Source organism: Alligator mississippiensis, chromosome 4 (genome assembly GCF_030867095.1).
Source record: "Alligator mississippiensis isolate rAllMis1 chromosome 4, rAllMis1, whole genome shotgun sequence".
Taxonomy (NCBI): domain Eukaryota; kingdom Metazoa; phylum Chordata; order Crocodylia; family Alligatoridae; genus Alligator; species Alligator mississippiensis.
Window position 1 is genome coordinate 52,362,914 of NC_081827.1, and position 20,848 is coordinate 52,383,761.

The following is a 20,848-nucleotide window of genomic DNA, read 5'->3' on the forward strand; positions in this document are numbered from 1 at the left end:
TTTTGGGTGCTTACCTTGAAACACCTTAGAAGGCCCTATTTTTCAAAGGATATGCTATCTGGAATTCACATGTTGAAATTCAACAAGGACAGGTGCAAAGTCATGCACTATGGACAGAACAAATGCATGAATAAGTACAGACTGGGCAATGACTGGCTAGGCTGAAGTACTGCAGAGAAGGACCTGGGGGTTACAATGAAGCATAAAATGAATATAAATCAACAGTGTGGTCTTGTTGCAAAAAGACCGATAGCATATTGGGTTGTATTAACAGGAGTGTCACTTGCAAATCTACTCTTTTCAGCACTGATGAGGTCTCATCAGAGAGTACTGTGTCCAGCTCTGGAACCCAGGCTTCAGGAAAGATGTAGACAGATTAGAAAGGGCCAGTGAAGAGTGATGCAAATGATTAAAGACCTGGGAAACATGACTTATGAGGAAAGGTGGAAAGAACTAGGTTTTTTAGTCTGGAGAGGAGAAGACTCACAGAGGATTTGATAGCAGTCCTCAAATACCTGAAGGGTGATTATAAAGAGGAAGGAGATGGGCAGGATCAAGAGCAAGGGCCTCAAACTGCAGCAGAGGAAATTTAGTTTGGAGATTAGGAAGAACTTCCTTACTATGAGGATACTAAGGATTTAAATAAGCTACCCAGAGAGGATGTGGAATCTCCATCTTTGAAAATTTTCAAGAGTAGATTAAACAGACAGTTGACTGGGATGATTCTTCTCTGAGCAGGGGGCTGGACTAGATGTTGTCATGAGGTCCCTTCCAGCCCTACTTTCCTGTGAGCCTAGGATGTGGTCTTCAACAAAACCTGTATTAATTGTCTGCAATTACCAAGTGAAATCTGTACAGTTATTACAATAGCTGTCTGACTCAAGGACTTACTCCAAAGTATCCTTGAATGAACTGTGTAAACTTATGCTCCACCTATGTTTAAAGGCAACTTTTGATAAGTAATTGTTTTCTTGGTCCCTTCCTTGGTAGCTTAAAACAGGTTTTGCTATAATGTGGAACTGAATGTCCTGAGTTAAATACTATACTCAACATCCCACTATTGGACCACCATTTTAATGCATTGTTATATCTAAATGTTAAGTCTGTCAGCAAAAATTATCACTCAAGAATGGAATAAATGATTGATAATATAAAATTGCAACACAAATTTAAAATTAGATCATGTATGTTGAATTCAGACAAACTTGGAGTTCACAGTTCTGCATCAACAAAGAATGCCAATTCATGCTTAGAAATTGTAAAAAAGGAAAGGAAAAAAGGTCAGAAATGCACAAATTAAGATTCTCATAGCAACAAGAAATGTTAACTCAGCCATATCTCACTTTCTGTATGGAAAAGTATATATTTAACAGTTCTGCAGTTCTGATTACAGCTTAGCAACATATATGGGCTACTTAACAGTGTTATGAAAATATTAACTTGTGTATTTCCTTACTTTAAAAAAAAATCTTGCAACATTAGGCTTCCTAGTATGAGTAGTCCTAATGAAGTCAAAGAGATTGCTCATATTAGAAAGCACTAGTGTTAGAAAGGTCAGGTCCTAAGTACATAGAAACAGAAGAACAGATTGAAACCACCCTGGCCTGCTGACTGCCAGGATGAAGGGGCACAGTCCAAGGAAAATTTTATCCCATGTTCACAGACCTGAGAAATGGGTTGGGAAAAATCCCAGTTCTTGTATTCCTAGGCCAAAAGCCTACACAAGGCCTATGATCCACTTACATCGTAATGTGAATGCCTAAGTAGAACTTGAGGTGTATGTATATCTGATACTGGCTTTCTGTATGTGGTGAAGTTCAACACTGAGTTCACCACTGAGTGAAGACCAAGAATCAGTGCTGCCAGCAATGCCAGACTCCCCCCAATCCCTCTTCCTAACAAACTACCTCAACCAGAAGAGATGCACACTTCCTGCTGTCAAAGTTTAGAAGCAGCTGTTGTCATTTGGGACTCACTCAGAGGATCTCCAAGGTCTCCTGCTGGAAATGAGTGCCACCTCCACCTGCCCACACTTTCCCCTTCCTTGTTCCAAACTTAGCAATAATAGTGTAGCTCCCCTGCTTTTAAAATTAATCTTTTCAGTACAGTTACTTTTTAAGAGTAAGACTGTATATAGCTGTAGTACTGGTTATGAAGGAGTATGGCACTGTACGCATTTGCACATTTCCATAAACTTCTGCTCTTCATTGCATCCACACAAGCTCCGTTTCTGAAATTTGTGCTAATTTGTGTTAACTAAATTCTCTGTGAAGGCCCTTCAGGTGTTATGTGCTTCCACACAGTATTCGTTTGTTTATCTTCAAGGCACACTGCAAGTCACATTCGGTGCCCCTGACTGAGGACTCTTATTGGGAGATCTTGAGGATAGGAAATGGATATTTAGCTGCTTGGGTCATAGTGATGATGGGGTTTTTTTGATGTGGTAGGTTTGTTTGTTTTTTTTGAAACACCACTACTATCTGGAAAAATGTAAAGATGTGTCAAAGGACAATTAGCATGGAAGTGATATTTGTACAGAATGAGTGTACACATGGGAAATAAACTAGTAAGGAAATAAAATTCCAAAAAGTTGTCAGCTAAAGGAGTCTGATCTAGCTGCAGCGCTATTGGCACGTCATCACTACACACTTAGTGAGAGTTGCATTGAGTATATAATTGGTCCAATCCTGCACTTGCTTCTCAGGTAAAACTCCCATTAATTACTGTGAAAAAATGTCCTCAGTAAAGAATCTTTGAACCTTTGTTGTTGTTATCAAAATTACAAAAATCAGGCTTTCCAATTGACAGGCCCTCAATGAGAGCCAACTATGTGGAAAACAAAGTTCAGTCATCTAAGTAATATGTGACCGTGAGTTAGATGTGCACAACGTATATGCATCTAACTCAGTAACAGACAAATGGATTATGCTCAAGCATTCCCAAACAATTTAGTTTGAGACCAAGCATGGAAAGCTTGAGCCTGAAAAAAGAGCTATTGAGAATATTATGTACAAGTACATAGGCAATGATTATGTAATAACTATTGCTCTCCTGCAAAAGCTGTGAATAATGCTTATGGTCTCCATTGTAAGCCTTCCTGCCTACCAGTGGTGCCTAAGCGGATATAAGGGCCATGTACAATGTCACATCCTGAGGGGAGAGAGGAAGCATTGCCATTTGAATTTTTTTTTTGCCTCCTTTTCCTTCTCTTCTGCACAGAAAAGCTGAGATTAGATGCACAGGGAAATAGAAATCACAGTCCTGTTCCCATCCTCCTTGTGAGCATCTTGCATGATATTAACAGCTGCCAAAACAGGCAATCCCAGGATTTACATCAGATGGATAGCTAGGTCACAATCCAGGACTTTTAAAGGAAATGACTACATTTTAATCCATTCCTGTTTTTCTGTAGGAAATATCATGAAGACTGAAAAAAAGATACAATCCAATCTTCCCAATTTGCTCCAGTCAGTAACCACTCTTTCAGTTTAGCTCAGGTAGGCACATCTGCACAAGTGTTGATCTGATGACCTGCCCCAACACCCTGCTCTTATTTAAGGGCAATGGGAGGTTTTACACCATGATTTAGAACCCCCACTGTATAGAGACACTACAGCATAGCTGATCTACTGTCTCTCTTCCCCCAAGTGACATATCACAGTGTGTTAAGTGCCAATGTGATCTTTGCTTAGTCCTTGTCAGCAGAGATGAATTTCACCCAGTTTCAATGTTTCAAGTTGAAAGCTCACATAACAGAAGTCACTTCCATTCATAATAACAAGATAATTTGTCAAGCAGAAAAGGGTACAGCAAAAGGATAGTTGACTCACAATAATAATTGATCCATATTAAGCCAGGGAACTGAAAGACTAAGGAAGAGTCTACACTGTCAAGTGCTCATACAGTGTCTCCTTGAAAAGATGTCCCCTCCATTTGTCCATATGCACCATGACTGAATAAACGTAATGAGGACACTGTTAGAACAGTACTTGGTCAATACTGAAGTTTTAGAGCAATGTTAGAGCAGTCCCAAGCACCACTATCATGAGCCTACCAGAGACTAAGAGCCTAATTATGGCATTGGTTGTGTGACCCTTTTTCAGCATTCTGTGTGCACAGAATGGAAGTAAATTGGCCAGGCATCTTTTCATGACAATGCTCCCTACAGCCATTCAGAGTGGTGCTGACATACCCTAAATGGTAATCTCCAAGACAGGCAGTGGAGTAGTCCTGGAGTAGTCCAGGATTGGTAAAATTCTTTAGGCAGCAATTAAGTGCTCATACAATAATAATTATAAGACATTTCATTTAATGGTTAAAAATGTAAACAGCTTGAATTATCTTTTTTTTAATTTCTATTGCTCTACTCCATAAAAGATAGGTTTGGCAAAGAGGGACACTTTGCATGATATCGACATCTAGTAAGCCGTGCAATCTAAGGACAAAGTACTAACCTCTAAATAATGTATTAATGTAAAGCTCAGAAGAGACTTGTTCTTTCTGTGTCAAAGTAACTGCAATGGAAACAAACTTCCTTTTGTTAAGTAACATATGTAATACGTTAAAATTGGCTCTGGCTCACTGGATGTTGTCAGTTAGCATACAGAATTAATAAGGATGGACTTACTTAGAGACCAAACAGCTGATAGAGTATCTACTAAGTGGCTATAACTTTGGGATATTTCTATTTTCAACTGATTATGATATATACAGGTACAGCACTGTTGCAGCTTTACAAAATTGTGTTTTTTTTAAGTCAGCTGAGAGGACAGAGATAGGGAAAACCTGACATCACTGAAACTACTAATTTCAGTATGACCATAATTTCAGTTCTACAGCCTGTTTTTTGAAGGTGCTGAGTACTAAGTTCAGTTATAGCTCTTGGTACAGAGCTTTTTTGGAAAGTATGTCTATAGGGTCTGGTCCAGCATTCTTAGTGTCCCATCTATCTGTCTTTCCTGTTTATCATAATGGTATCTGAGATCCTTTTATTATTTATTCTTTGTTTATTTCTATTACCATAGCACCCCAAACCCCAGCTGTGGAGCAGAGTCCCCTCTTCTAGGCATTGTACACACAGAGAACAAAAAGATGGTCACTACCCAGAGAACTTGAATTTTAGTATGAGACAGAAATAGCAGATGGCAGCAGACAGATGTGGGGAGCCCAAAGAAACAATGAGACACTATTATTCAGCAAGATTCTCAGACATCTCAACAGTCTAATTGTTATCAAGGTTTTCATGGGCATCAAGGAAAAGGTGAGTCTTAAGGAGATGTTTGAAGGTAGCTTTTGGGTGCTTATGAGATATTCCTCCCAAAGGAAAAGGACATAACTGGGGAAAGCACAAAGGTGCTTATGTGTAAATTTATCATGGACATGGAGGCTGACACCCTGGGATCAAGTAAAAATCTTGATGGTGAATAAGAAGAAGATTGGTAATCTGAAAATAGTCTGTGAGGGTGTGAAAGCTTCAGTACATGAAATCCAATAATGTGTATTTGATGCTATGGAGAAAAGAAATCCAGTACTGGAATGCAAAGAGAGGAGGGACATGGACAAAACTTTAGGCTAGAGAAATAATCTCTGAACAATTCTGAATACCTAGGGCTGCCCTGCATTTGTCAAGGCCAGAGAAAAAGATGTGTTGGGGTTTGAAATAATGCCAGGCTGGATGAATATTTCGGTAGCATGAATAGTCTATGAAAGGTTGTAGTCATTATTTAGAAAGAATCTACAAGTTTTAGACATAGCATTGACGTGAGGATCTGAGAGAGGTCCAAGTTTAAGATGATACCCTTAAGTTATTCAGGTGACAAGCCCAAATGACAGTGTTGTCAAAAGTGATCAAGAAAAAAGGAAGGGAGGTCTTGTTGGGGAGAGGTTAAGGGCATGCAGCATGCTGCACTTGGGCCATTCCTGAGCATGCCCCACCCAGCAACTTCCAGTGATACGTTTTCAAAAATACAACTATGCCCCTGAGGTTGCTTTGGAGCATTCCTCTCTGACCATTCTTGAACCCCCATCTCCAACATACTTGACAGCACTTGCAATGGAGTGCACCTGGGTGGCTTCATCTGTTTATTTCTGGATTTGAAGCACATCCACGGGAGCAGGGTGTGCTTAAGAATGGCCTGACAAGAACATGCTGCCACTGCAGTATAAACATTCCCCAAAGTTACTTGTTTTAGACATGTTGAGCTAGAGGTGATGGCGAGGCGTCCATGAGAAGATGCCAGAGAACCAGGCTGAGATTTTAGTTTGAAAAAAAACGAGGCAGGTCTGCAGTGTAGAGGTAGATCTATGAGTTATCATCAGAGATGGAAGGTGAATTTGTTTTTACAGATGAGTTTATCTAGATCTAAGGGGTGGAGGGAAAACAAGACCAAATACATTGAAAGTTGGAATTGTGGATGAACAGCATTATCTGAAGAATATGCCAAAGAAGTGATTAGAGAACAAAGTGACCAGGAGGGGGCAAAGTCACATGAGCCAAGTGAGGACAAGATTTCAATAAGAGAATGGTCAACCATGTTGAATGTGTCTGACAGGTCAGTGCTTCCAGCTTTCCTAGAAAGAGGCCATTAGAGGAAATGGAAAAAGTGATGTCAGCTGAACAGAAGGTTTGGAAGCTGAACAATAGAGGAAATTTGGACACTGCTTATAGACAGTGAGTTTATTGGTTTCAGAGATGAAAAGGGATGATATCCAGCGGTCTGTGAGATAAGTGGGTTCATGGGTAGATTTTTTTTCAGTATAGATGAAACAATACCATGCTTGTATTATGAGGGCAAAGAGCCAGAGGAGGGTGATAAATTAAGGAAAAGAACAAGGGGGAGATGGCATGAGGAAGATCAAGGGATGAGACCAGATGAAGTTATAGGGGCTGATGGAGAGATACAGAGCAAGCAAGAACTTCTGCCTCTGTGGCCAGAGAAAGCTGAAGGAAGGGAAGGCAGGCAGAAGAAAGGGAAAAGGAAAGGTCACATATTTTTTCTCTTTGAAAAAATTAGTGAGGAGAGAAGCGTAGAGGCAGGAAGATAGAACTGTTTGAATCAGCCAAAGTGATGAAAAGTTGACTGCAATTGAAGCTGTAAGTTAAAAATCAAGTCAAAGGAATAGATTTGTTTAGCTGAAAAGGTGCTGAACTACAGGTCAACAGTCAAATTCATAGTACAGGAAGTCAGCTTCATCAAAGCATTTTCTTCAGAGACACTCTTCAGTATGAAAGCGGGAATAGAGAAAGTGGGAGAGAGAAGGAAACAAGTCAGAAATGTAGCATGAAGAGAATCACCATCATAATGGAAAAAAGAAAAGAGAGTATAGGAAGGGAGGTTGGAAAGCAAGCAACAAGTTAACAGTGTCGATGGGATGGAAATTAGGTAAAGTCGGAATTATAGGGTAATAGGAATGAGTAATAGGAATGGGGCTGATGGATGACATAATAGAGCTGAGAGGGGAAATTTGACAGCAAAGAGATTGGTAAGAGAGAGCAGAGCTTGCTGAAGCACCTATCAAGTAAATGACCATTTTAGTGAAAGATTTGAGCCAGAGCTATCAGTCAAGAAGGCATGAGTGCAGGGAAATGTACAGGTAAGAGGTCATATGAGTAATCAATATGGAAGCTCAAGCCATGAAGGGAAAGGGGATTTGTGAGAAGAGGGGAAAAAAGAGTCTTAAGTCGAAGTCAAAGATCCAGGAAGGTAGAATGCAGTTGGGTGCACGAAAGATGGCAGCAATGCATAGGGAGAGAAGAATTAGAAGTAGTGCTATTCAGAAGAGGAAAAAAAAAACAGGAGTCAAGTGGGAAAGCTTGACAGTGACAGGAATAAAAGAGGAGAAGCCTAACAGCCTGACTTCATGGTCTAATCTAGGGAAGAGAGTGAGAAAGGAGGAGAGGGCAGTTGCAGGGGCAGTGTCAGAGGAAGGGTTTCAGGTCCCTGTGAGAGCTGGGAACTGAAGAAAGATGAAAAAACATCATGAATGGTGAGAGCATTTAAGAGGAAATAGGGATGAAGAGAAGAGAAGGGAGAGGAATTGGTGTGTGGTAAGAAATGGTGGTTCACAGGGTGAACACTTATGGGAGAGATGAGGATGGAGGCAGGTCCAGAGTAGGGTAGAGATGTCACCAGAGCTGATCGGAAGGAACTGCAAAGGAAAGGGAAAGAGAACCAGCTGAGGAAATGGAGGATTAAGGAGACAAAAGGATTTTGTGATGTAGAAGAGAGATGGGTCGGGAGCCAAGGGTGAATGGCATAAGTACTGGAATAGAGCACAGGAGGCTGTAACAGCTCCCCCTGTCAGGGAGAGATATGTTAGGCCCAGAGAAAAAAGTGAGATTTAAGGAGCTCCTGTGTGGGGACAAAAGGCTTTGCAGCAACTCATCTGACCTACTGCTTATGAATTAAATAGGCATTTGGAGATGGAATAAATCTGGATTAGACCCATCTTTTGCTTTTTTTTTTTTTACAGTATAATAAAACAGTATTCCCATTCCAGTTCCTTATTCCAATTCTTGCTTTTTTTAATGAATATTAGTCTACTAACAGTCTCTACATATTTTTGGGACCTATTCTTATATACTTAGAAAGTAAGTGTTGGTCCAGCAATTTTGATATATTTCAAACTGAATAATAGCTTTTAAGGACTATACATTTTTGGTGAGGTTTGAAAGTATCTCAGGGCTTGTTCTCACTGTAATGGCCATGGGTCCTGGTAAAGATGGGGCTGAGTGTGTCCTACTTATAGACCCAACTATCTCTACCCACTGAAGCACTCCAAACCTAGACATTTTACAGTGAGGCTGCTGTGTACTCATCCTCAGCAGCTGCTCTCAAGCTGCTCAAGAGTGGTCATGGACTTATGACCGTGACCCCACAGCAGTCTCACTGATGTTTTTCTGGGCTTGGACTGTGTTGCTGAGTACAGGCGAGATGCCCTTGACATCATCCTCTATGCCATCGTGGTGTAAACAAATCTGCAGTGTTTTATCATCATTAATCCAACTGTTTTATCAGCAGCAGCAACTCTAAGGTTCAAACTGCACTTTTGCCACTGACCTCACTCCCTGTGTGACTTTGGATAAGTCATTTATGTTTTCAGCTTTCCACCAGATTTAGAGGCCTGAGCTTTGGGATTTTCCACCTGAGGTGGTGATGGCTCAAATCCCAGGGGAGATGAGCACTAATAACAACTGGCTAAGTTAATGGTGTCTGTGAGTCCTCTTCGCTAGCAGCGGCCCATTTTTTCTTGTTGTTATTTTCCAAAGTGTCTGCTTTCTGTAGAAATGTTCAGCTTTCAGAACCCTTTAACGTGTTTACTTTCTTGATGAAAATGTGTAATGTTTTTTAAAAGAAATCCTTGTTTTTTGACCAGTTTTACTTACCACCTCTGAAAAAAAACAGACAGCTGCAGTTTCAGTTTGGATATACAAAAAATAACACCTCAACGACTGGACATTTTTAGAAATGTTGGCATTTCTAAACCTTTTCTGTGTCTTCAACTTGTCTTACCTAAATAATGAGGACAGTAAAACTTATTTTATGCAGATGATATAAGAATTCATTAGGTAATATTTGTAAAATAAGGTAAGAGTGCTTAGTTTTGTTAACATTATTATAAAATATAACTGATTTTAGATGTTCAGGTAGTTCTGTCCTGCAATGTTATATCCTGTTAAAATATGACAGCAACCTCATTAAGCTGTCAAAGAACTGAAATGTATGTATTGCTTATTCATTTCTCGTATCATTATTTAACTACAGTTGAATTCCTGACCTCAGGTATAATATAAGTTTTTATGAATAGACATAACTGATACCTCTACATAAACAGACGCTTTTACAGCAAAAATAAATTTTAAACAGCCAGTAGAAAGCATTTCTGAGAGCTAAAGAGTCACGAGAGCACTGACAGATGGCGACATATCCAAATATAAAAATGTCTTTCACAGTGCTAAAAAATGCTGCAGCATGGATCAATGACTTTTCAGTACAATTAATAAGCTTTTCTCTAGTCTGAAGAAAGGTGGAAGCAGTTGGAAGTGGCTGATATGAAGACACTGTTTTCATCAACATGAGCTTTTTGAGGGCTGAATAGCTGCATGATTTTAAATATTAGAAGTCTGTGTCAGAGTAAGTGTGCTTGCAAAGATGCAAGTTGGCAGTTATACACGGTTAAGTCACAATTGCCTGGATAATTCCTTATCTGACTACAAAAATAAATTATAAATATATGCAAGTATTAATACCTGGGTTTTTATTATAAATATTTCCTTTGCTCAGGCAACAATGCTGTCAGTATTTGGACAACATTCAAGCACTATTTGATGTTTTAATATTTGAAGCTAGATCGCCACTGTTTTAGTAGACCCCAGACTTTTAAAACCTAACTCTCATGTGTAGTTATTTTCAGAAAATGGGCCACAAATTCAGTTTTGACTCAGTCTTTACTCACTGATCTCCATAGGAGCATCACCCCTGTAAGGTCTAGAGAAAACATCAGTTTTCTCTAGATCTGCACATGGAAAAAAACCCATTATTGCCTGGGGCTGAAACCTTCTGCACAAACAGGAGGATAAACTGTCTGTTTCTATAGTAACTCCCTCTTATGTCTCAAGAGCAGACTCCTCTCCCAGTCAGAGACTCTGGGTGTAGGGATGGAGGAGGACCAGAAACAGAGTCAGGCAATGAAAATACTAATGAGAAGATTCTAATTAGTTCCTGGATGGGTTTTGTTTGGTTGGTTGCTTGGTTTGGGTTGTTTGCAGCCCCCTGCATGTAACGAATCCCTTGCCCCATCATGGGGAGAGGTCTGGGAGCAGCCAGTGAGAAGACACCCTGGCAGTGAAACTCTTGGACAGGTGCTATCAGGAAGCAGATGAGTGTCAGGGCTGCTGCTAATGGCTCTAATCTCTGTTTGATCCTTCAAAATCCTCAGGATTTTAGAGATTCTACATGGTTACTGGATGGGACCTAACTCGTCTGCCAACTCCCCAGGGGGAGAGTTTGAATAGACGCCTGTTGGAGTGGCCTTGCAGTGCTCCTCCACCCTTGTGCCTCCCTCACAAAAGTCTTAGCACAGGAGGGTACAGTTCACTCCTAGACAAGGATTGACTTCTAGACTTGATGCAAAGATGCTGCTTAAGTCTGAAAGAGTTTACAGGGTCTGGTCCTCAATCCATCAAATGATTGTGCTATATTCACTTAAGGCATTCAGTTCACTGAACTTGCAGGGTGAATCTGGCATGTCATTATTTAAAATAATTGGGATTTTCTTGGCTGGATTTTTTTCAGATTGATTTAGTCTACCTCCTCAGCTTTTGACAAACTTTGAAAATCACACTACCTGCATGAGCACAGTTAATGGGTTGGTTGCAAAGCTACAATCATAAAATGTATGTTTTCAAGGCCATTATAGGATTAAGACTTAAGGCTATTTAAGCAAGTCTGCATGTGAGTAAATAACATCCATCCTCCTGATGTCCAATAGGTGCAAAGGCAAAGCTCAGAGAACCAAAGCTTTCAGCGCAACACTGCCCTCTGGAGCATTGTGAGTCACTCCTCACATACCAAACAAAGGAAATAAAAGAGAAAAATACAAGCAAGAGGCCTTGCTCTTGGCTGCTGAAATGAATAGCATAGTGCAATGAGTAATGCAAACAGCAATGCTGCAAAAGCAATAGAAATATAAAGACATTCATCTAGAGCACAAAGACCAACAAATACCTTTTCAATACCGAGTGGAAAGCAAAATGAAATTGGGAATTTTGAATTATACTGGGGAGAAGAACATACAACAGCAGCAATGCTTTCAAAATTTTTTTGCTTGAAGGTCCTTTGGCAGCATTTTAAGACAGCAAAATTGAAACCCAATTAAAAAAAAAATAGTTTGCTGTGTTAAATGCATTTTAGATGCAGATCTTTTACTGCAATGTGTTCCTTCACATTTGATAGTGTTTGTGTCAACTCAAAGATGATATGTTAGCTTGTGCTGTCAAGAGCTTACCGAAATAAACCTCATCAACAAGGCATTAAATAATAATATCACCTTTCCCCTGAAGTTTTGATACTTTTTGTGATGTACTTATGAATATTTTTAAAAAGGAACATAAATTATTGATTCCTTCTTTCCATCAAACCTGTCTAACCAATGGAGTGTACAGATATTGCAGCCCAGTTCCAAACTGTATTAAAAAACAATCCACAACCCCTAACTGAAATCATGAACTTGATGACACGATGTGAATTATTGTAACTTGTTAAAAGGCCCAATTCTGCAAAGACCACCAAAAGCAGTAACATTGTCTGCAACGTGGTATAAATAGAAGTATTCCCAATCAAAAATGTTAAACTCAGTAGAAGAATGCACACAACAGCATGCTAGGATATAAAAGGTACATCAGAATATATGCTTTCTCTCCAAACATTCTTAAATTCATTGTTTTGGAATTAAACATTATAAACAGATAATAGCTGTTACTGCATGAAATCATCTCTTAGAGAAAAAAAATGATGACCAGAAAAAGAGAACCCCTGAACTATATAGACTGAGCTGATATCTATTTTGTCAATGGGAAGTTCTTCCATAGACTTTAGTGGATACAGGATGAAGCTCTACATTACCAGCATGAGTAAAGTAAAGAGAAAAATGTGACTACCACAGGCTGAGACAAAAACTAACAGAAGATTTTTTTTCTACAGAAACAAAATCAATCAACAGCAACATAGGTTTGTGGAAATTACAAATAACAAATATTCTGAAGATTCCTTTGCAAAAAAGTTGTTTACAGAACTTACCTGTGAAAACAATGTTTTACTATATGAGTAGTCTATGGCCATTCCTCTATGTAAAATTACATATAGGAATGTACACGCTTGAAGACCTAGGAAGGTAGTAGCAAGGATGTCCAAGAATAGCATTCACTAAAAATGAGAACACACAAATGCCACTTTCCAGGTGCTCTTCAGCCCCCAAACCTAGACCAGAAATAAAATCTCAAGTATTATTTAAATGACTGGTTCCACTGAAGCCAATGGCAAAATTGCTATAGGCTTCACTGTGACCTTTGTTGATAGAGAGCAGGTTCAGGCTAGACATCAGGAGGCATTATTTTATGGTTAGGGTGGCTAGGACCTGGAACCAACTTCCAAGGGAAGTGATGCTTGCTCCTACCTTGGGGGTCTTTAAGAGGAGGCTGAATAGACACCTGACTACGGTCATATGACCCCAGCATCCTTTCCTACCCAAGGCAGGGGGTCGGACTTGATGATCCGTTTAGGTCCCTTCTGACCCTAGCTAATATTATACTATGATACTTTGGTTTCTAAGAGCTAACAAAAATTTGTGGGAGAAAAGAAAAAAAAGGGGTGGGGGGTTATAGTGATCATCCATGATTTTTTCTCAAAAGAGTTTTCAATACAATTCAAAATCCTAAATTGCCTGGTGCCTTCCTTGCTCAATGCCCTACTTTCTCCTGATTCCCAGAGTCGGATCTATCTTCAGCTGGTTACATCTCAAGGGGATAAAGCAGCATTCCTAATTCAAGGGCCTGTAGTGAGCTCCACATTTACCACCTTTTGAGAATGTTGAGGGATACACTCATTTGTAAGAACATTAATATATGTTATATATCATGTGATCATTTAGGATGTGTGCATTAAAAGAGTCTGCTGTACAGTCTATGTGGGAACCAAAAGGATGGAGGGCTTTAGCAAAAAAACAACTTGTGTGTTTGAAGTTACATGTTAAAGTTCTTCATAGTATTGGACCCTAAATACATATACAAAGCCATAATAGTAAGAACACTGATTGTTTGATATTTTGACTGATGTGAATGGAAGCTTCAGAAATGCCTCTTGGAGCAAAATGGTTAAGTTCTGAGCTTAAGAAGCTGACATCTTTATTGACAGTCTATGGCTTTTAATACCCCACCCAACTGAATTTAATCTTGTAATCCTCAACATACAAAAATAATTAAAATTTTAACTAAAATTATTAAATTATACTTGTTTCATTCTAAAATATGATACAATACTTTAGTGACACAAAAGATCAAGAATGAATGAATAATATATTAACTCAAGTTGTTAGAGCATTATAAACCCTTTCTTTAGAAGTAGAATAGTCTCATTCAGAAGACAGAATTACTTTAATGTGTACAAAATGCAACTTAGGGCCAGATCTTCAGCTTGTGTAAATTAGTGCAGTTCAACTGGCATCAACAGAATTAATTTACCCTATCTGAGGATCTGGCCCTAGAGTCTGATCCTAGTGCACTCAAAGTCAATGAGAATTTTGCCACTCACTTCAATGAGATTTGTCTCAGGCCTCTAATGAATTGGTCCCAGATTATCTGGGGCAGTACAGCTGCTTTGCATCACACCACTGGCAGAATGTGCCCATGGAATTAATTTATCTAGCTCTAGGAGAATCAGCCCAGAACAAAAGAAATCTTCTAGTGGCATAGCCAGGAAGGATGGGCTGCTAGACTTACTTCCTTGCTCTACCAAGAGTTCTCTGTGACCTTGAATGCAAGAAACTGAGGAGAAAGCTAGAGCAGACTGTTGCTATCACTTCCTTCTCAATGTCTTGGCAATTGTTAGCTGCTCTTTGTGTGGTTTTTATCCATTAAGGGACTTGGGAATGAGTGATCAGCACTAACAAAACTGTTAGATAAATAGGTAAAATTTTTCTACTAGAAATGGCAGACTCCATCCAAAATGGATTTATCCAAAACAGATTTTCTATCAAAAGCTTTTGATTATAAATGCTTTCATTAGATTTTATAAACAGGATTTATCAAAATAAGAGTGATATAGCAGACCAGACCACACACCAAGAACATTTTGGGGGAACTCTTCACCTAACTTTGTCAGTTTATACTTCAGTAAATAATTCAAGGCAAAATCCTATAAGCAAGCAGGTGCTAAGCACCTCAGCTCCACTGGAGTCAATGGCAGTCTCCGGCACTAAACATCTCAGAGCAGTATGCAATGATTTGGTGAATCAGAGCCTGGACATGTCCCTCTCTTTGATGCACATTTCAGAGATCCTCCAATATATCTATTATCCTACTTACAAAGGTGTAACTGTCACATTTAAAAACTGTGGTATTTTAGCCCTGCATCTCCAGTGGCTTCATCCACCCTATCGTTCAGTCAAACAGCAGCAACAAAAGCTAGACATTTTCATATCAGCAAGCCTGGATAGGTTTTTTAAAACCCAAGAGTTTTAAAAGAGCTGGCCTTGAAGCAACATTAGCTGTTAATGTTGATTTCCAGTAACGAACTGGAGGTCCAAGAGGACTGAAGAAATCTATTATTATTCCACTTGTAAAGTGGATAAGGAGGATGACACAGGTAAAGACAGGCCTGTCAGCTTGACATTGATCCTAAGCAAAATTTAAAACAGTTAATATGACAATTGATTAATAAAGAATTAAAGGCAGATAAAAACAAGAATAATGTCAATCAACATACATTTATCTAAAGACCTTAGATTTTTTTTGCTGAGATTACAATGTAGTCAATAAAATAATAGTGTTGATGTAAAATACTTATACTTCTCTAAAGTATTTGACTTGCTACTGCACAATATGTTAGTTAAGAAACTTGAAGGATACAAACTAATCATTTAATTAACATTTCATTAAAAGAATTAAAAACTAGCTAACCAGTGGGTCTCAGCATATAAAAAAAGAACCATCATGAACAAGTGTTTCTCACGGGGTACTGCTGGACTCATTTCTTGCCTTTATGAAATTTAACATTTTTATCAATAACTTGGAAGAAATTATAAAATCATTACTAATAAAGTGTGCATATGATACAAAGATTAAGGGAGTGATAAATAAGGAAGGAAGCAGATCATGGTGGATACAGCACCATCTGAATTGCATGGTAAACTGAGCACAGGCAAACACTGCATGTTTTAGTACAATCAAACATAAGTCATAAACATAAGTCATAAACAGTCTAGGCCAGAGTTGTAAAATGGTTCCCTAGGCTGGGAAGCAGTAACCCTAACAAAAGAATTGGGACCAGGGTGAATTATCAGCTTCACAGCAGTCTCCAGTGTGACACTGTGGCTGAAAGAGTGAAAGTGATCCTTGGACATGTCAAAAAGGAGAATGCTGAATAGTGGTAAGAAGAGAATCCCTTCCAGATTTGGCACTGGCAATTATCAACTGCCACTGGAACACTGCATCCAGTTCTAGCATCCACAGTTGCAGAAGGAAGTTGGAAAACTGGGGAAGGTTAAAAGAAAAGCCACGAGAATGACTGAAGGATTGGAATACAAGCCTTATTTTCAAAGACTCAAGCCACACAAACTGTGGAAAAGTGACTGGGTCTATAGGTATGTTTACACTCCAGTTACTTCACAGCCTGATGCTCAGTGTAGGATTCTCATGTGGGTTTTGCAACCTGTGCAGAGCTGAGCAGCCAGAAGAGCTAACTAGTTTATTAATAGTTTATATTATACTGTAGATACTGCCATGACTGCTGTGTAAATATACTCTATAAGTATCTACATGGAGAATAGAAATTTGTTTATAAAAGAATCCTTAATTTATCAGAAAAAGTCATAACAACATCCAATAGCTGAAAGTTATTGATGGACACACAGACTAGAGATAAGATGCATGTTTTACTAACAAGGGTGATTAACCATTGGAAAAACATGCTATGAGCTGTGGTGGATTTGCCATCACTAGAGATTATTCATTGTAGTTGACTTTTTTCCTAGGAGAGATGGTCTAGTTTAATCAATAATTAATTCAGAGAAGTCTTATGGCCTGTGTAATGCAGAATGTCAGACTCGATTATTACAGTAGACTTTTTTGCCCCTAAATGATAAGAATCTATTAAAAGGATCCTAGGTGCCAAAGGAAAAAAGTCAGCACCAACCTTGTTTTTTTAACTGAAAAACTATGTGGAAAGGTGGGTAATTGGGCCACTCTTTCTCTAAATCTGAAGATGGGCAAAAGCCTGCACGTTCTTGCTGCTTGTCAATTGAAGGACATTATTTTCCTCATTCTATTCAATTTATTTATAAATGAATAAATACGTTGAAGAGTTTAGGATTGACTGCCTGTAGCAATTTAAGAGCATAATTTTCAATAGATACACAACAACCCACCCAAGAAGATGCCATATGGAATACATTGTAGCATATGTATGGGAACTCATGAACAGGGATCTTGGTTTTTCATTCACCATGGAAAAACAGAATAAAATGTGGAATTTCTCATTTTAAGGAGAAAACAGCAGGTCTTCTCTTTTCAAAGGAGAAAAATGCAGGAAATGGTGGGTTTCCCCTTGCAGTCTGGCTAAGCTCCAGCCTGCAAGGGGCTCAGAAGAATGGGAGGAGGGCGATCAGGCACAGGGTGCCATATGCATGGTGGCACAGGGATCCCAGCAGCAGCACCAAGCCTCCCTACCCCGCTTTGCCCTGCCATACCAGGTCCCACCCACTGGATTGTGGGGGCACCCAGGGGAGGGCAGCAGGGTAGGGAGCCCCAAGCCCACAGCGGGCAGCCCGTATCTGCCCCTTCCCCATGGGCTTTGCTCTGGTTGTGCTGCTTATGGGGGAGAAGGAGCTGGACTCCACTCTGTGCTCCACTCTGGCTGCAGCATCTGCCACTTCCCACAGGCAGCAACGAGGGCTCAGGTGCTGCCTGGTGGGGGTGGGGGGCAGGGGGCTGCAGACCTGGGCCCCTGGCCCTGTAGTCCTAGCAGCTGAGGGCCCCCTCTAGCAGAGTTGGAGGGGGTGGGGGACCGGGGATGGGGAGTGAGAGGCACCAGCAGGGCCCGTGGACTGTGGGTTATGACTGAGGGGCACCAGCAGAGCTTGTGGGGCTGTGGGTCAGGAGCAAGAGGTAATGTCATGAGCAGGGCACTGGTGTAGCTGGGCTGCTCAGCCACAAAGCAGTTGTGGGGGAGACAGCCAGAGCTGGACCTGTGTCCTGGTGAGTAAAGAGGGCAGGGGGAGACCTGATTTTCCATAATAAAAAACCCAAAATTAAATGCCAATATTTATAGGTATTTATAGTGACTGAGATACTGGTAGGCTTCCAAAACACTTTAAAATTGTAAATATATTAATAAAACATTGTGTTACCTATATAAATATCATTTCATTTCATTTTAATTGTAGGAATTTCATTTTAATTGTAGGAAAACATGGATTTGGGGTTTTTTAATCAGAGAATTCACCATTTTTTTATAAATCAGAGGATTTCCAATTTTTAAACAGAGTAAACCAGGATCCCTGCTCTTGAACCTGGAGCACCAGCCTTGAGGTAACACACGTTGTATCCTCTGTGGGGCTAGTAAAGGGACTGAAATTTTTGGGTCAGGCCCTAGGGGAAAGAGTTCCATTGGGCAAGTGTGTTTATGGTGGGGGTTGAGCAAAGACTACATTAAATGCCCTGCCACCCCCACTCCTAACGTCTGAATTCAGCCCTGCCATCCGGATTTGACCTGGGGAACAAAGTGAGTTTGATATCCATGGTTTAAGGGGACTGACCTCAGCTTCACCTGTGCCTGTTTAACTTGCCACCTATAATGGGACTGATGGTCTAGAAATTGGGTGACCATAGTAAGATCTGCAGTTCTATGGTATATAAAGAGAGGCCTGTGGCTTAATCAGAGACCTGTAATGATCTTCCTGAGATACACATGTAGAAGCCAGAGCTTGAGGATAACTGGAGAGAGGCATTCAGCCTAAGAAGGGTTCTGAGAGAGAGGCCTACAGATGGTCTCAGGAAACACTGTCAAAGGGATGACAGTTTAGGCAGGAAGTCAATGGAAGTGAAATGGAAGTCTGAGTAGCATGGAATTTTGCTACTGCTTTGAATTTTGCTGCTAGACTGTTCTCAGTGGTGGCAGATAACAAAACAAAGAGCAACGGTCTCAAGTTGCAGCAAGGGAAGTTTATGTTAGATATTACAAATAATTTTCTTATTAGAACAGTAGTAAAACACTTTAACAGGTTATCCAGAGAGGTAGTGGAATCTCCATCCTTGGAAGTTTTTAAGACCTAGCTAGACAAAGCTTTGGCTGGGATGATATACTTGGGGATAGTCCTGCCTTGAGCAGGAGGTTGGACTAGATGACCTCTTGGGATCCCTTCCAACCCTAATTTTCTATGAGTCTATGGGTTTAAAGAATAGAGCCTGCTAAAAATATTTGGGCATAGAAGATTCTAAGACAGTACAGCTGTAAACTGGGACCAATCCAATGTCTGTGAATTATAAACTGGCCCTTGCTTTTGCTAACTAATATCACCTCTCTAAAGCACACCAGCTACAAATGAATTAAGTGAGAGTACAGTATGTGACATTGTGACAATTTTATTTTTGGAGTCCCAAACCTGTCTTATCATCTGGAAGCTTTGCCAGTATTGCTATTATATTTAATGATCCATAAAATAAGAAATGTCCAGGTTAATCTTCTTCCAAATGTCTATTGTCCAGGCCATGGCTAGGGGGAAAGGACACTGTCAATATTGTCACGTTACAAGAAGTCAAGTACCCCATGGATTCATTGCACCTGGTAATATTTAGTGCTTAGTATGCTGTCCAACTACTGATGGCAAGGCAGCCTTCATTTAATCCTAGAATTGGTGTGGGGATTGGCTGAGAAATGTATTTGTTCCCTGCAGGGGAAATGGCCTGCAAAGTGCAGTACTGTTTTGCAATAGTTGTTGCATTGCAAATGTTATCAAACTGTTGACTGGAGGTGGCAAGACATTTAGGTTAAAACAAATCAGTCAGAACAACGACCCAAATTTGAAACCAAACCTGAGTAGAAGCTTATTTTATGAGAATGCTGAGTAAAATGTTTTTAATTGCTTTACATTCTTGCGGGATGGTGTGCTTTTGGACCACAGTGCTAAAATAGTCTGTAAAATATTATTTGAGGCCAGACTGGGTGTGGGAATACTGCAAGATTTATGAAAGTCTGTTTTATTGAGATTACCCACCAATTCTACTGATGCAATGATTTGATAATTTAGATACTTGGTTAGCATAAGGTTCAGATAAACACCTTATCTGAATTGGTCTTTTAACTTTCTTTTGTTTATCTATCTGTGAATAAGGATAAGGGGCTTGATATCCTTGCATAGGTCTAGAAGATAAGCTTTAGAAAAGTAGGGCTGGAAGGAACCTCATGAGGTCATCCAGTCCAGCTTCTTGCTCAAGAAAGGATCATCCCTGACTAAACTGTCCTAGCCAACTGTCTGTCTCACCTGATCTTGACATTTTCCAAGGATGGGGATTCCACCTTTTCTCTAGGTATCCTGTTCTAAATGGTTGACCACCCTCATAGTAAGAAAATTCCTTTAAATCTCCAATTTCTCTAAATTTCTCCTACTGAAGCTTGAGGCCATTGTTCCTTGTCCTGTCCCTTATGGCTAGGGCCCTACCAAATTCACAGTGGAAATGGGCTGCACTGGAGCTTCTTTAATCTTGCAGGTTCCCCTGCATGCCCTGCCCCCCTGCCTGCTACTGATTAGTGGAGGGGCCCCACTTGCAGCTCATTCCTGATTGACAGGGAAGCAAAAACTGTGGTTTTAAACATGACACCATTTTGCCACCCTGCCAGTCAGCAGCAAGCATGGGGCCACCAGAATCCCTTGGCCAATCAGCAGCTGGAAGGCAAAAGTGATGCCAAGTTTAAAACCGTGATTTTCAATTCGTGGCCAATCAGAAGCAAGCTGCAAGTGGAACTCCTCCATCAATCAGCAGTGGAGAGGCACATGAGGGAACCTGAAAAATTAAAGGAGCTGAAGCACAGCCAATTTCTGCCATGAATTAGGTAGGGCCCTGCTTATGGCCATGGAG